Source organism: Otolemur garnettii, unplaced genomic scaffold, assembly GCF_000181295.1.
Source record: "Otolemur garnettii isolate 467f Iridium unplaced genomic scaffold, OtoGar3 scaffold00121, whole genome shotgun sequence".
Taxonomy (NCBI): domain Eukaryota; kingdom Metazoa; phylum Chordata; class Mammalia; order Primates; family Galagidae; genus Otolemur; species Otolemur garnettii.
The window spans coordinates 6,025,702-6,039,269 of NW_003852516.1; the positions used below are offsets into that span (position 1 = coordinate 6,025,702).

At 44.6% G+C, this 13,568-nt stretch overlaps 1 pseudogene; it reads right to left on the bottom strand.

Annotated features, from left to right (window-relative positions):
• Window positions 1-1,744: 1,744 nt before the first annotated feature.
• LOC100943052 overlaps window positions 1,745-13,568 on the bottom strand; it is a 31,497-nt pseudogene continuing 19,673 nt past the window's right edge.

A 13,568-nucleotide genomic window follows, 5' to 3' on the forward strand; every position in this document is an offset into this window, starting at 1 on the left:
GTTAACCAGTTTGATGAAAATATTTCTAATTGAATATAAAACCAGCACAGTGTACCCTATGATTGCATTAATGTACACAGCTATGATTTAATAAAAAAAATTTTAAAAACACATTTTTATGCAGAAACTATTTTCAAACATAATTTTTTTTTTTTTTTAGTGTGTGAAAGGCATGGATGGATTTCATTTATTACCCTATATCTACAATTTAATTTGAGGTAAAACATAAGCAAGACATAAAAATGCCTATTTCTGCTACCATGGGATATAATTCTCCATTGTGAATAGTGATAAAGCCAATGAAAACTCTATGCCATCACCTACTCTACCTTTTCATATCACTGGTATTTTACAGCTCTTATTATTTGTGAAATCTCAACACACATAAGATTCTCCTACAAATGGAGTGGCATATCAAGAGGGTGCAGGATTAGCCTCACTCCCTACACTGGGGCCCCAACGTTACACAAAGTAGAAATGATGTGGGCAATGACAACCCCTTGGGGCTGATGCAAGCTGGACCAGTGCTCCAGAGGACTCCATGTCTCACATGAGAGTGAGGCTTTAGTGTTATCTAGTTTGCACAAATACGCATAGCTGATCTTCAAATCCGGTGCACCATGTACTTTATTTGGGCGAAAAGTAAAAGTGGTAAAGGTTCTCTGTAATTCATCTGTAATTCACAGGTGGAAATACTGACCTCTGATTGGTAGGTGATACAGATTTTTTTTTTTTTTTTTGAGATAGAGTCTCACTATGTTGCCCTCAGTAGAGTGTTGTGGCATCACAGCTCACAGCAACCTCAAACTCTCGGGCTTAAGCAATTTTCTTGTCTCAGCCTCCCGAGTAGCTGGGACTACAGGCACCACCACAACACCCAGCTATTTTTTTGTTGCAGCTGTTTAGCTGGCCCGGGCTGGGTTTGAACCCACCACCTTTGGTGTATGTAACTGGCGCAGTGACCACTGTGCTGTGGGTGCTGAGCCAGTTTTTCTTTTAACTATGATAAAAAATATATGAGCCATGATAGAAGCTTAGGAAAATGTTTAGTCAAATATACAGATACTAACTCTTCATGTCATTAAGTAGAGCTGTGAAAAAAGATCATTTCAATATTTTTCAAATAGAAAAACTAAAAAATTGAACTATCACAGGAATTTTCTTCACTTCAGAAGCTGAGATGTTCCAGTAGGAGATATCTTCACTCAATTGGAAAATAAACACCATAGCTGAAGGCTCTGCTGAATACTTAAAAAAAATCTGATGAGATTCAACCTTGTCATTTTTCCAGCATTGCTATAAAATCCTTATAATACATTCCAAAGTAAACTAGCCATTTCAAATCTATAGTCACTCTGCTCTTTAATTCAATTCACAGAACTGCTGAAAAAATAGACATTTCTATCTAAAAGTAGAAAAATGTTTGTATAGAAGATTTTTTTTTAATTTTTTTTATTTCAACTTTATTACCTTGAAGGTTTTTTTTTTAATTTTTTTTTTTATTACTTCTTCCTCCTGTAGTGTTTTCTTGCCCCCCATGGAGCTGGAATCACAAGGTCCGGCTGTCTCGTTGTCCTGTTGTTGTTGTAGAGACGGGGTCTCACTCTGGCTCATTTGGCTCAGGGGGGTCTTGGCTGGTCTCGAACCTCTAAGCACAGGTGATCCACCCTCCTCGGCCTCCCATAGCGCTGGGACTACAGGCGTGAGCCACTACGCCCGGCCTATAGAAGATATTACAAGCTTGGGGCAGTAACAGGTCCGTAAAGCTCTTCTCAACCACTGATACTTTAAGCCTAGAAGGGAAGGAAGAGTCTACCAGGTGGGGTCTGGTTCTTGCTTGATCCGAGAGCTTCCACGAGTCTCTTATTTCTTCTGTTGATGGAACTTCCAACTGGCTTGGCTCAGCTGATTCTTGTATCACTGGACCTTCTGATTCATTCTGACCAACCAACTGGTTATTAATCCCAAGTCCTATACATGGTCTAATGACTGTGAACTTGATAAACTCAGCAGAATCTAAGATCCTTCTCATGGAGCTGATTTCAGGGTAGCTGGGGGCTTTGAATGACACCCCAGGAGGTGTGCCATCCACTACCACACAGCCAGGGCTAATTGTGATTTTCCTGTATGGAACTTTCACAGGGAAACCCATATCAATAGCTTCACCAAATTTTCGACTGAAGAGGTCATTCACTTGCTCTCTCAGCTATCTAGCATTTTCAACTTTTGACAGTCTTTCATTATCATCATCTGGAATTATCCCCTGAGTGATGTTAAGATCTTCAACACCTAATGCAATAGGTGAAGAATTTATTTTTCTGGGAGGGCTTTTAGGGGAGGAGGTGCCCTCCTTAATTGCAGTCTCAAACATTTCAGGCTTTTTAATAATAAACTTAATTTTGGCTTTGTTTCTAAGGATCTTCTCCAGCCTTGAAATGCCAAAAGTAGACAATCTTCCTAATGGCATACCCTCAGGTAAGTCTGCCTTCCTAATGGCATACCCTCAGGTAAGTCTGCCTTCCTAATGGCATACCCTCAGGTAAGTCTGCCACCTAAAAGTCTTCCAGGAAAGATTCAAGTAATGCAAACAGCACCTTCACCGCCTGTTTAAGGCCAAAGGCTTCACCGAATTTTTCATTGAAAAGATTTTCAACTTTCTGTTTTAGGCCTGTGGTTTTGGCATTCCAGGCCTCAAAGGAAAATTCTCTCCCCTGTGGCTTAAAAGTAACATTAGAACCATTAGTCTGGGTAAGGGTTCCAACAGCCGAGGTTTGAGGATTGTTGTTATTAGGGCCTTCCACAGTAACCTCCGTTTCAGGAACCTCTGAATTGTTCCCAGGGCTGCGTGGTCTTTTGGGGGACTGCAATGCTTTAGTGTTTATTTTACTAGCCCTTCCAGGAGGCAAGTAGGAAAAAACTAGTTCAGAGTTTTTTAACAACAAACTTGATTTTATGACCGCCACAGACAATCCTTTCACGTGGTGGAATTCCAAACAGGTAGGGTTGTAAAGGGAATTCCTTCAAGCAAGCCTTCTACATAAAGGAACTCAGGATTTGATTCAAACACAGGATATGGAACTTTTACTGCCTTGGTGAGTCCAAGAGCTTGAGCCAATTAAAAATTAAAAATCTCTTCCATTTGATTCCATAACTTGGGAATTCTGACATTCTAATCTTCTTTGACTGTCGTATACGTTATTGGTTGAGTAACTTCCGTTGTACTGGGAATCAAAAGTTCTGGTCTTTTAATAACAAATTAAATACGATTGCCCACCTAAATGATTTTTTTTTCCTGCCATGGGGTTCCTTACCATGAGCGACTTATGAAAGGGAGTTTTCAGGTGGTCCTTCCACATACAGATCTTTTTTTTTTTTTTTTAGGACAGCTGCGCTTTATTGGGACGTCTTCAGAGGACAAGCGAATCAGCGGCATCTATGGGGCCCCTGCTGTGTGCAAGTCTGCAGACAGCCAGGGTCCAGAGTCCCGCCATGGCTCCCTCGGACCCCCAGGGAGAACAATCCCAGGGGGGTCAGGGAGTTTGATGGGGCTGAAAACAGAATGGGTTTTTCAACGCCAAAGTGCAATTTCGTGGGGGGCCGAGGGGAGACTCTGAGGCCCAGGCCCAGGCCCAGCTCAGAGCGGTCATCCTTGCGTGAGGCCACGCGGTGGGGGAGATCTCCGCTGGGCGGTCGCCCCAGGGCAGCTCTGGGGGTCTCTGGGCCTCAGCAGCAGCCGGAGCTCTGGTTGCTGGAACCCTGGGACCTCTGGCTGTCGCCCCCACAGCAGCCGCAGCCCCGACGCCAGCGGCGCCTGAGCCGGAAGCAGCAGCAGCCACCAGAGTCACCGCAGCAGCCGCTGTCGCAGCAGGAGGCGGCGGCGGGCGCAGGGCACAGGACGATCCTTTGGAGAAGCCTTTGGCAGCCGAGCTCTGCTGGGAGGATATGGCCGGGCGGATCGCGCGACCTGACCCTGGCTGCCCAGGAAGCTCACCCAGTTCTCCAGCTGGAACCGGCCACCTGCTTTAGGATGAGCCTCAGGTTTCTGGTAGGGTACAGCCTTGGCTTCGGTGCTCTCCAAGACTTCAGCAAATTTTTTGCAGAAAAGCTGATCTAGGGTGGCGCCTGCGGCTCAAAGGAGTAGGGCGCTAGCCCTATATGCTGGAGGTGGCGGGTTCAAACCCAGCCCCGGCCAAAAACTGCAAAAAAAAGAAAAAGAAAAGCTGATCTACCACCTTTCTTAATGTAGTGATCCTGGCATACCACTCTTCCTTTACTCCAGAAACTGGTTTATCAAGCTGTAAATCTTCACGTGTTGAATTCAGAAGTTCGTGTTGCTTAATCACAAAACAAATCCTTTCCTTTGCAAGTAGTATCCTCTCAAGGTGAGGAATTAGGCCTCTGGATAGAGATCTTCTACGTGAGACCGGAGGGTATGGAATCGTCACTGGACCTTTGGCTTTTATAGCTTGAGCATATTTTCTTTCAAACAAGTCTTCGGCTCAGCGCCTGTGGCTCAAGTGGCTAAGGCGCCAGCCACATACATCTAAGGTGGCGGGTTTGAATCCAGCCGGAGCCTGCCAAACAATAATGACGGCTGCAACCAAAAAATAGCCGGGCATCGTGGCAGGTGCCTGTGGTCCCAGCTACTTGGGAGGCTGAGTCAGGAGACTCGCTTGAGCCCAGGAGTTGGAGGTTGCTGTGAGCTGTGATGCCACGGCACTCTACCCAGGGGGACAGCTTGAGGTTCTGTCTCAAAACAAAAAACAATTCTTCAACTGTTTCAAGTCCGACACATGCCTGTAATCCTAGCACACATTTCTGCATGCTTCAAATTTGAGCCCAAACTCCAAACATAAAAATATTTTCATTAAAAAAAAGATACTGGGCGGTGCCTGTGGCTCAGAGGAGTAGGGTGCCAGCCCCATATACCAGAGGTGGCGGGTTCAAACCCGGCCCCAGCCAAACACTATATATATTTTTTTTCTCTCTCTCTCTCTCTCTTAAAAAAGGATACTATCAATAGCAGCTGAGTGATACTTTCTCTTCATGAACTACCCGTTCATGTTCCCAGTTACTCATGGCTCCACCTCTTCCCTTCAGTCTTTCCAGCACTAGAAGTGCTAGTTGCTTCCGGCTGGTCTCTGGTAGTGATATGGGAAAAGTGGCACCCCAGCCAGCTCAGCTGAGAGGGGCTGGGGGACCTGCCACCTCTGTCTTGGCAGCAGCACCCGGCAAAGGAACCGGCAGGCTGGAGCAAGCGGGGGAGCTTCCCTCCACCACCAGAGACTCCAGTAGAGTGGCGCTAGGGGACCTGCCAGTTCTGCCTTGGAAACCAACAAACTGGAGCAAAAAGGGAAGCTTTCCTCTCCCACCAGAGGCTTCAGTAACAAAGAAGACCAGCGGATCAGGGGATAACACTGGTGATTTCTCCAGTGCATCCCTGATTGGTCCATTTTCAATCCTGCTCTTGATTGGTCTATTTTTAGGAGCAAATAGACCAATCAGCTCAGCTTTCAGCTCATTGGCTGACTACCCCTATATAAACCCCTGAGCAGCGGGCCTAGTGGAAGTTCATCACAGCTCCTCAAGAAAGATAGAGCAGAAATGCTAAGATTTCAGCAGGTTGTTGCTGACCTTTAAGGAAGAGAGAGCAGGAGAGCAAAGACCTTGGCAGATTGCTGCAGACCCCTCAGGGCGAGCGAGCAGAAGAGGAAGCGCTGTAACACTTATACCTGGCTCTGTAAGGAGGTTTGGTTCTTTGTAAGCGCTGTGACGCTTACAGTCTACCCTGCAAGGAGGTTTGGCTGTTTGTAAGGGCTGTGACACTTACATCCTGCCCTGCAAGGAGTTTTGGCTCTTTGTAAGAGCTATAATAATACTTCTATAAATAAAACCTGCCTTATTATCCATCCAAGAGCCTAGAAATCCAAAGTTAAAAGTCTGGTATCAGCACAGTGGTTATGGTGCTGGCCACATGCACAGAGGCTGGTAGGTTCCAACCCAGGCCAGCTAAACTACAGTGACAACTGCAACAAAAAATAGCTTGGTGTTTTGGTGGGAGCCTGTAATCTTAGCTACTTGGGAGGCTGAGGCAAGAGAATCACTTAAGCCCAAGAGTTTGAGGTTGCTGTGGGCTGTAATGCCACAGCACTCTACCAAGGGTGACACAGTGAGGAAAAAAAGAAGTGTTAGGTGCTTCCTATAGCTGTCTAAGATACCTAGGAATTTCTTTCTGCTTGTTCAGTTCTCCAACATCTGTAACACATTTTTATATTAAATTCTCTCTGTTGATAAACCTCTTGTGATTTCTATTTTCCTAAGTGGACCATGAATGATAATGACAGGATAAAGGAAAGGGCAGGGAACTGATGTATATTGAGCTCCTGCTATGTACTAAGTATACAAATAACATCAATCAATAATTTAATATATCTATTAATAATAGCCATCCCTTATTGAAGACCTTTTCTATGACTCTTTGCATGGCTACTTTCATCTTGTGGTTTAAGTTTTTTTGGCCAGGGCCGGGTTTGAACCTGCCACCTTTGGCATATGAGGCCGGTGCCCTACTCCTTTGAGCCATAGATGCCGCCATTAAGTTTTTGCTAGACTTTCACTTCAGAGAGGTTTATCACCTTAGCAAAAGTGATTACCATTCACTGTTAGTCTCTGCTTCAGTTCCAATAAGCTACAACGTGTAGTTTATTTACTTTTCTGGTCTGTCTCTCCCGACTAGAACATAAGATCTATGAGAAGAAGGCGCATATTAGGCTTGTTTACCACTGGATTACTAACGCCCAGCATAGCCCTAGGCTTGTAGTAGACACGCATAAGTGTATTGATGTATTCATTGCGTATTCCTGCTTAACAAGTCAGGAGCAACTTGATGGTTTAAAACAAAACAATTATTTCTCATGCCAGGACTGGGACTGTCATGAGTTTGTGATCTGGCTGGGTAATTCTTTTGCTCATCTTGGCTATGGGTTGGTTGGAGCTGAAAAGTCTCAGATGGCCTCACTTGGTGGTAATAGCTGGAACCTTTCTTCTGGGTTTTTGTTTTCTCTCTCTCTCTTTTTATTTTGAGACAGAGTCTCACTCTGTCATCCTGGATCAAGTGCCATGGCATCATTATAGTTCACAGCAACCTTCAACTCTTTGGCTCAAGCAATCCTCTTGCCTTAATTTTTTTTTTTTTTTTTTGAGACAGAGCCTTGCTTTGTCACCCTTAGTAGGGTCCCCTAGCAACATAGTTCCCAGCAACCTCAAATTCTTGGGCTCAAACAATTCTCTTGCCTCAGCTTCCTGAATAGCTGGGACTATAGGTGCCCACCACAACAGGTAGCTATTTTTTTTTTTCCAAGAGGCAGTGTCTTGCTTTGGCTCAGGCTGGTCTCAAACCTGTGAGCTCAGGCAATTCACCTGCCTAGGCCTCCTAAGTGCTGGGATTATAGGGGTGAGCCACTGCACTTGGCATTGCCTTAATTTTTATATTTTTAGTAGAGATAAGGTCTCTCTCTTGCTCAGGCTGGTCTCAAACTCCTGAGCTCAAGCAATCCACCCATCTTGGCCTCCCAGAGTGCTGGGATTACAGGCATGAGCCACCTCGCCCAGGTGGGACCTCTCTTTTTAAGTACTATAGCTCAAATTCCTTTAAAAGACACCTGGATTCCAAAGGAGTAAGCCTCAATGGCAGATGCTTATTGCGCCTCATGCTTGTGTCAGATTTATGCCTCATTAGCCAAGCAAGGCATTGGCCAAGCCCAGAGTTAATATAGGAGACTACCCAAAGGCATGAATACCATGAATACCAGCAGGGTTAGTTCACTGGGAGCCATCAGTGCAAAAGTCTGTAATTTTATATACATTATCACTAATACTGACAGTAGCCTGCTACATAGTTATTATTCTTATCTCTTTTTACAGATGAAAAATCTAAGGTCCATAGAAGTCAAGTAACTTGAACAAGTTTCACAGTAACTAAGTGGTAGAAAATTCTACTTTTTGATTCCAAATTCTATGACCTTTCATCATATCACAATCTCCCCCTGGGAAGACCTGGGGTAAAACAAAGAATATGACTCAGGAGGGAATTTCAATGCGTATTTTTATTTTAATGGGAAGCACACTAGGCTCTATTTTTGTTTGCATTAATGGAGAAGATAAGTGAGTCAATTAACATGGGCTTAGAAGGCTCCACGCCTGTAGCTCAGCAGCTAAGGCGTCAGCCACATACACCAGAGCTGGCAGGTTCGAATCCAGCCCGGACCTGCCAAACAACAACAATGACAACTACAACCAAAAAATAGCCGGGCATTGTGGTGGGCACCTATAGTCCTAGCTACTTGGGAGGCTGAGGCAAAAGAATCACTTAAGCCCAGGAGTTGGAGTTTGCTGTGAGCTGTGACACCACAGCACTCTACCCAGGGCAACAGCTTGAGGCTATGTCTCAAAAAAAAAAAAAAGAAATATGTATATATGTGTGTATTTACATATATGCATACATATATGTATTGCATATATGTATATATACAGCACTGATTTCAATATTTAATTTTTTTCCAAAATTGGAAATAAATTATCCCAAAGGAGATTTGTTGAAAACCACAGGAATTGGCAGCTTTTATCTCTAGACAAATTGAACTATAGAGTGTCCTGACTATGGTGATAGCAGGCATAGTGAAGGACAGAGAAAAAAGGAGAGAAAAGAGAAAAACAAATAAAACTTCAAAACGTTAAGCAGAGTCCAGGCACAGTGGTTCATGCCTGTAATCCTAGCACTCTGGGAATCTGAGACTAGAGAAACCCTTGAGGCCAACAGTGCGAGACCAGACTGAGCAAGAGTGAGACTCTGTCTCTACAAAAAATAGAAAAACTTGGCCAGGCATGGTGACACAAACATGAAGTCAAGGAGACCAAGGCTGAGGCAGGAGGATCACTTGAACCCAAGAGTTTAATCCGCATTGAGCTATGATGATACCACTGCACTCTACCGAGGGCAACAGAGTGAGACTCTGTCTCCAAAAAATATATATAGCAAGGTGTGGTTGGGAGTCAAGGCAGGTGAATTGCTTGAGCTTAGGAGTTTGAGACCAGCCTGAGCAAGAGTGAGACCAGGTCTCTAAAAAATAGACCAGGCATTTTGGCAGGCGCCTATAGTCCCAGCTACTTGGGAGGCTGAGGCAAGAGACTCACTTGAGCCAAAGAGTTTGAAGTTGCTGTGAGCTATGATGCCATGGCACTCAACCCCAGGGCAACTGAGACTCTCAAAAAAAAAGAGAAAGAAAGAAATATATATATATGTATCAATTTATACACTGAATGTGACATCTTCAGCCATTTGAAAATGGAATACTTAAGCAGTTTTAAAGTTTTCTACATAAAGAAAAATGAGTCTCCAATGAAAAGGAAGGGCAGATATTTTTTGTTGACTATTCATAAAAAGAACATGGATTTAAAGGGGTAATTTAACATCCATATGAATATGGAAAGGTGAGAAGTGTGTTTCCAGCCATTTCTCATTAATCAATGTTACAGAAATCATAGGCAATAAATACTAAGACGTTTATGCCATGTGCTCTGATTCACAAATGGACAGTGTTAGTTCCTAAGTCTCCCCAGTTGTTCACAGTAAGACCGGTAAGGCCTACCCACGGTTTCTTGATCACCTGAGCAGGCTGTGGCTGGCAGGAGGCTCTAGGCATCTTAGTGCCAGTTCCAGATTTTATTGGCCCTCTGCCAGATGGTCTGCAGTTCGTGTGGACTCTGTCCCTGGGACAGCTGTAGGCAGGTGGACCAGCCAGCTGACACAGGCAGGGCTGAATGGGAGCAAATTCAGGGAGGCTGGGCCAGAGTTCCAGGAAGCTGGCACAGACTTCAGATTGGTTCCAGACTGTGCCTGAACCTGAAAGAATGTTCCCATGGTACAATTTCTGGCAACAGTCAAGAGACCTACTGGAGAAGGGCAGATACTTTTCATACTGATCACAGACATGCCACACAGGTTAAAAGAACCTCTACCTGTTTCGTCTCGATTGAGCTGGTAAAGCAGGTATCATTGACCCAAAGTTGGGAAAGAGCAAACTAGGTCATCGTGAAGGCCACAGCAGAAGTACAGGGCTAGAAACCAGGTCTTTAAATTTAATATCCGGGCAGGCACACTGGGCTTGCTCGGGGCTAAGAGCAGCCTATGAGGCCAGGTGGGCTGTGGAACCATGAGGTTGCCATTGTCTTTAGCCCATTGTTAACCCTGTGAGCTCCATGCCTGGGCCAGTTCCTCACTTCCTTCCAGCTACAGGAAGAGGTTCAGCACTGCCTGCCATTGGCAACACCCTTATTCAGGAGACGATGGTTGAACCAAGCTTAAAAACAGTAGAAGCTTTGTAACTTGGCCACTCAAAGGACTGTAATGAACTGGCCAACATACAGAGGCAGTCAACATAAGGAACTAGGCTTACTGTACGGATACGTATGTGTGATGCATGTACAGTCTATGAAAGTTAGGTCAACTTAAGGAGGTGGTCAATGGAGGGAGATGGTCAACTACGGAGGTTCTACTGTATCTACAATGTTGCATAATAAGACACTTACCAAGGGCAAAGTATGGATTCCTGTTTTGGAGATCAGCAGGCTTTGATGGGACTGTAGAGCTGGGAGGACCCGGGACATTCATCTCTATCAATAGCCACCTTGTGGGGGATGACTGAGCTTAAAAAACACCCCTCCGTCTCCTCCCTGCCCACTTCTCCCCCCTCAGCACAGCAACTTGCTCAAGACTTCACAGCTAGTGGATCCAAGGCTGAGATCAGGGATTCTGATGAAATGTTCCCTAGGCCCCACCCATTCTAAGGAAAAACACCAATGTTCTGTCCCTATCCTCACTCTCAACCTCTTATAAAGTGGGCATCACGACACCTACCAATTAGTATGATTATGAGGATTAAGTGCGATAAGGCATGTGGAAATGCTTTGTGAACTGGCTAAGTTCTGAGCTAATCCCAGGTCTTATTATGACTATGAAGGCCATAGGGACCTGAGTGGTACAAGAGGAGCAGTAACCAGTTTGCCTGGGTTCACAGCCTATTTTTGCCATGTGTGTTTACATCACCTTGAGCAAGGCATGCAACCTCTCTGTGTCTCCTTTCCTCACCTATAAAATGAGGATAACATCAATATTATCTACCTTATAGCAAAGTTACTTGGGTGTGCCAGAGTGCAGCGCATAGGAAATGCAACATAAGCATTAGATACTATTGTTCATTGTTACCGTTAGAATCCCAGCCTTCCTAACACGGCTTCCTGACGCTATCTTCAGCACCCTCCTCACTCTTGAACATTTTTCTCAAATGTTCTTTTGTAGTATACTCGGCAGACTCCCCGAGGTTGGGATCAGGACTGTTTTTGTCATCTTCTCAGCTGTCTAGCACAGGTGTTCAGAAACTTTGGTTGGATTAATAAATGAAAGGATGAATAAACTCCCTGCTCCCAAGAATCGTACCACCAAGTAGAGACATGTCAATAAGTGTTTGCCAAGGAATGCTTGCAGTGAGTAAAATATCTGCGTTTCTTGGTTCAGTGCCTGTAGCACAGTGGTTACAGCGCTGGTCACATGCACTGAAGCTGGGAGGTTCGAACCCGGCCCGGGCCAGCTAAACAACAATGACAGCTGCAACAAAAAAATAGCCAGGCTTTGTGGCAGGCACCTGTAGTCCCAGCTACTTGGGAGGCTGAGGCAAGAGAATCGCTTAAGCCCAAGAGTTTGAGGTTGCTGTGAGCTGTGACACCACAGCATTCTACTGAGGGCAACATAGTGAGACTCTTGTCTAAAAAAAAAATTTACGTTTATTGAGTCAACTATTTATAGACCATCTACTGTAGGTCCTGTGGGCACTGTTATAGGTACTGGGAATACAGTAGTAAACCAACCAGATAAGTTTCTGCCTCACCTGCTAGTGGGGGGAGACGGAGAGCAGACAGGGAGAAGTCATAGCAGGTGCTCACATATGCTGAGGGTGGTCAGGGCGACAGGAAAGGAGGAAGGTGGAGGTTATTTTTCACGTGGGATTTTCTGGGCAGGAGATTCTGACACAGAGGTAGGTAAGCAAAGACCTGAAGGAAACAAGGAAGAAAACCATTGGCTAGCTTCAGGCAAAAGAATGCCAGGCTCAGAGATTAGCAAAGGCAAAATTGGGAGAAGAGAACTGACTTGGTGTGTTCCTAGGAAGGGGGTGCACACAGCTAGAGCCAAGGCGGACAAGCAGGCAGGCAGAGGTGGAATTGTCACAGAGCTTCAGGGCACCTCACTTGCCCGGGCCTGGCGACTGGCTCACAGGGTCACACACTTTGCAAAGCCTCCAGAAATAAGATATTTCAGCTGCAGTGGATTGGGACAGCTGTCTCCTTCCTCCACTTCCCCTCGGTTCCAAGTTCCCCTGAGTTGGATGAGATGGGATATTTGGTATTTAGAATCTGGCATTTTCAGGATCCGAGGAGAAATTGCCCTTGGAGAAGGTGATGGTAAATTTTAGGTACCAACTGGAGTAGAGAAAACCTCGAGAAGTGTTAAAGCATTGTTGCTGGGTATTTCTGTGAAGGTATTTCCAGAGGATTTGGGTGTGTGAACTACTATATTTTGCCCTGTATAACGTGTACTTTTTGCCCAATTTTTTTTTAAATTTCAGATTAATATGAGGATACAAACAGGTTACAATGTGTGCATTTGTTAGGTAAGGTCCCAGTTGTAATTGTGAGGTGTGCCATATACCCTTACAACGTGCCCACTAGGTAGAAGCACACCAAACCCCCCTTCTTCCTCCCCTGCCCCCCCAACTTGAATTGAATGGAGCTTTTCTCTTGTGTGGGTGTGTATTAGTTGGTCTTCTGGCTTCATATTAGTATTGAGTACACTGGATACTTGCTTCTCCCTTCTTGTGATACTTTACTAAGAAGAATGTATCTCAACTTCATCCAGGTTAATACAAAAGATGTAAAGTCTCCATCATTTTTTAATATTTTGCCCAGATTTTTTGAGGGAAAAACAAGGATATGCATTATACATGGGTGGTACTAATTCTGTACCTGTGTAAATATTTTTAATTCTTTATTTGTGCTTATGTGTTAAAAGCGTAACTCTAGAAAGCAATAATGATATTCGTGTGTAAATAATACCCGGGAATATGGTAATCGGTTTTGTTGAACTTCCAATGAAGGCATTTTTGCGCCAACAAAGAGCAATAGACATATTTTTTTCCTGAAAGTTTGGGCAAAAAATGTGGTACAGGCCAGGAGCAATGGCCCACATCTGTAATCCTAGCACTCTGGAAGGCCAAGGTGGAAGGATTGGTTGAGCTCAGAAGTTTGAGACCAGCCTGAGCAAAAGTGAGACCCTGTCTCTACTAAAATAGAAAAATAGCTAGGCTCACCACAATGCTCCCCTGTCATCCTAGCTACTTAGGAGGCTGAGGCATGAGGATCACTTGAACCCAAGAGTTTGAGGTTGCTGTGAGCTATGATGATGCCATGGCACTGTACTCCATGGTGACAAAGTGAGACTCTGTCTCAAATTTAAAAAA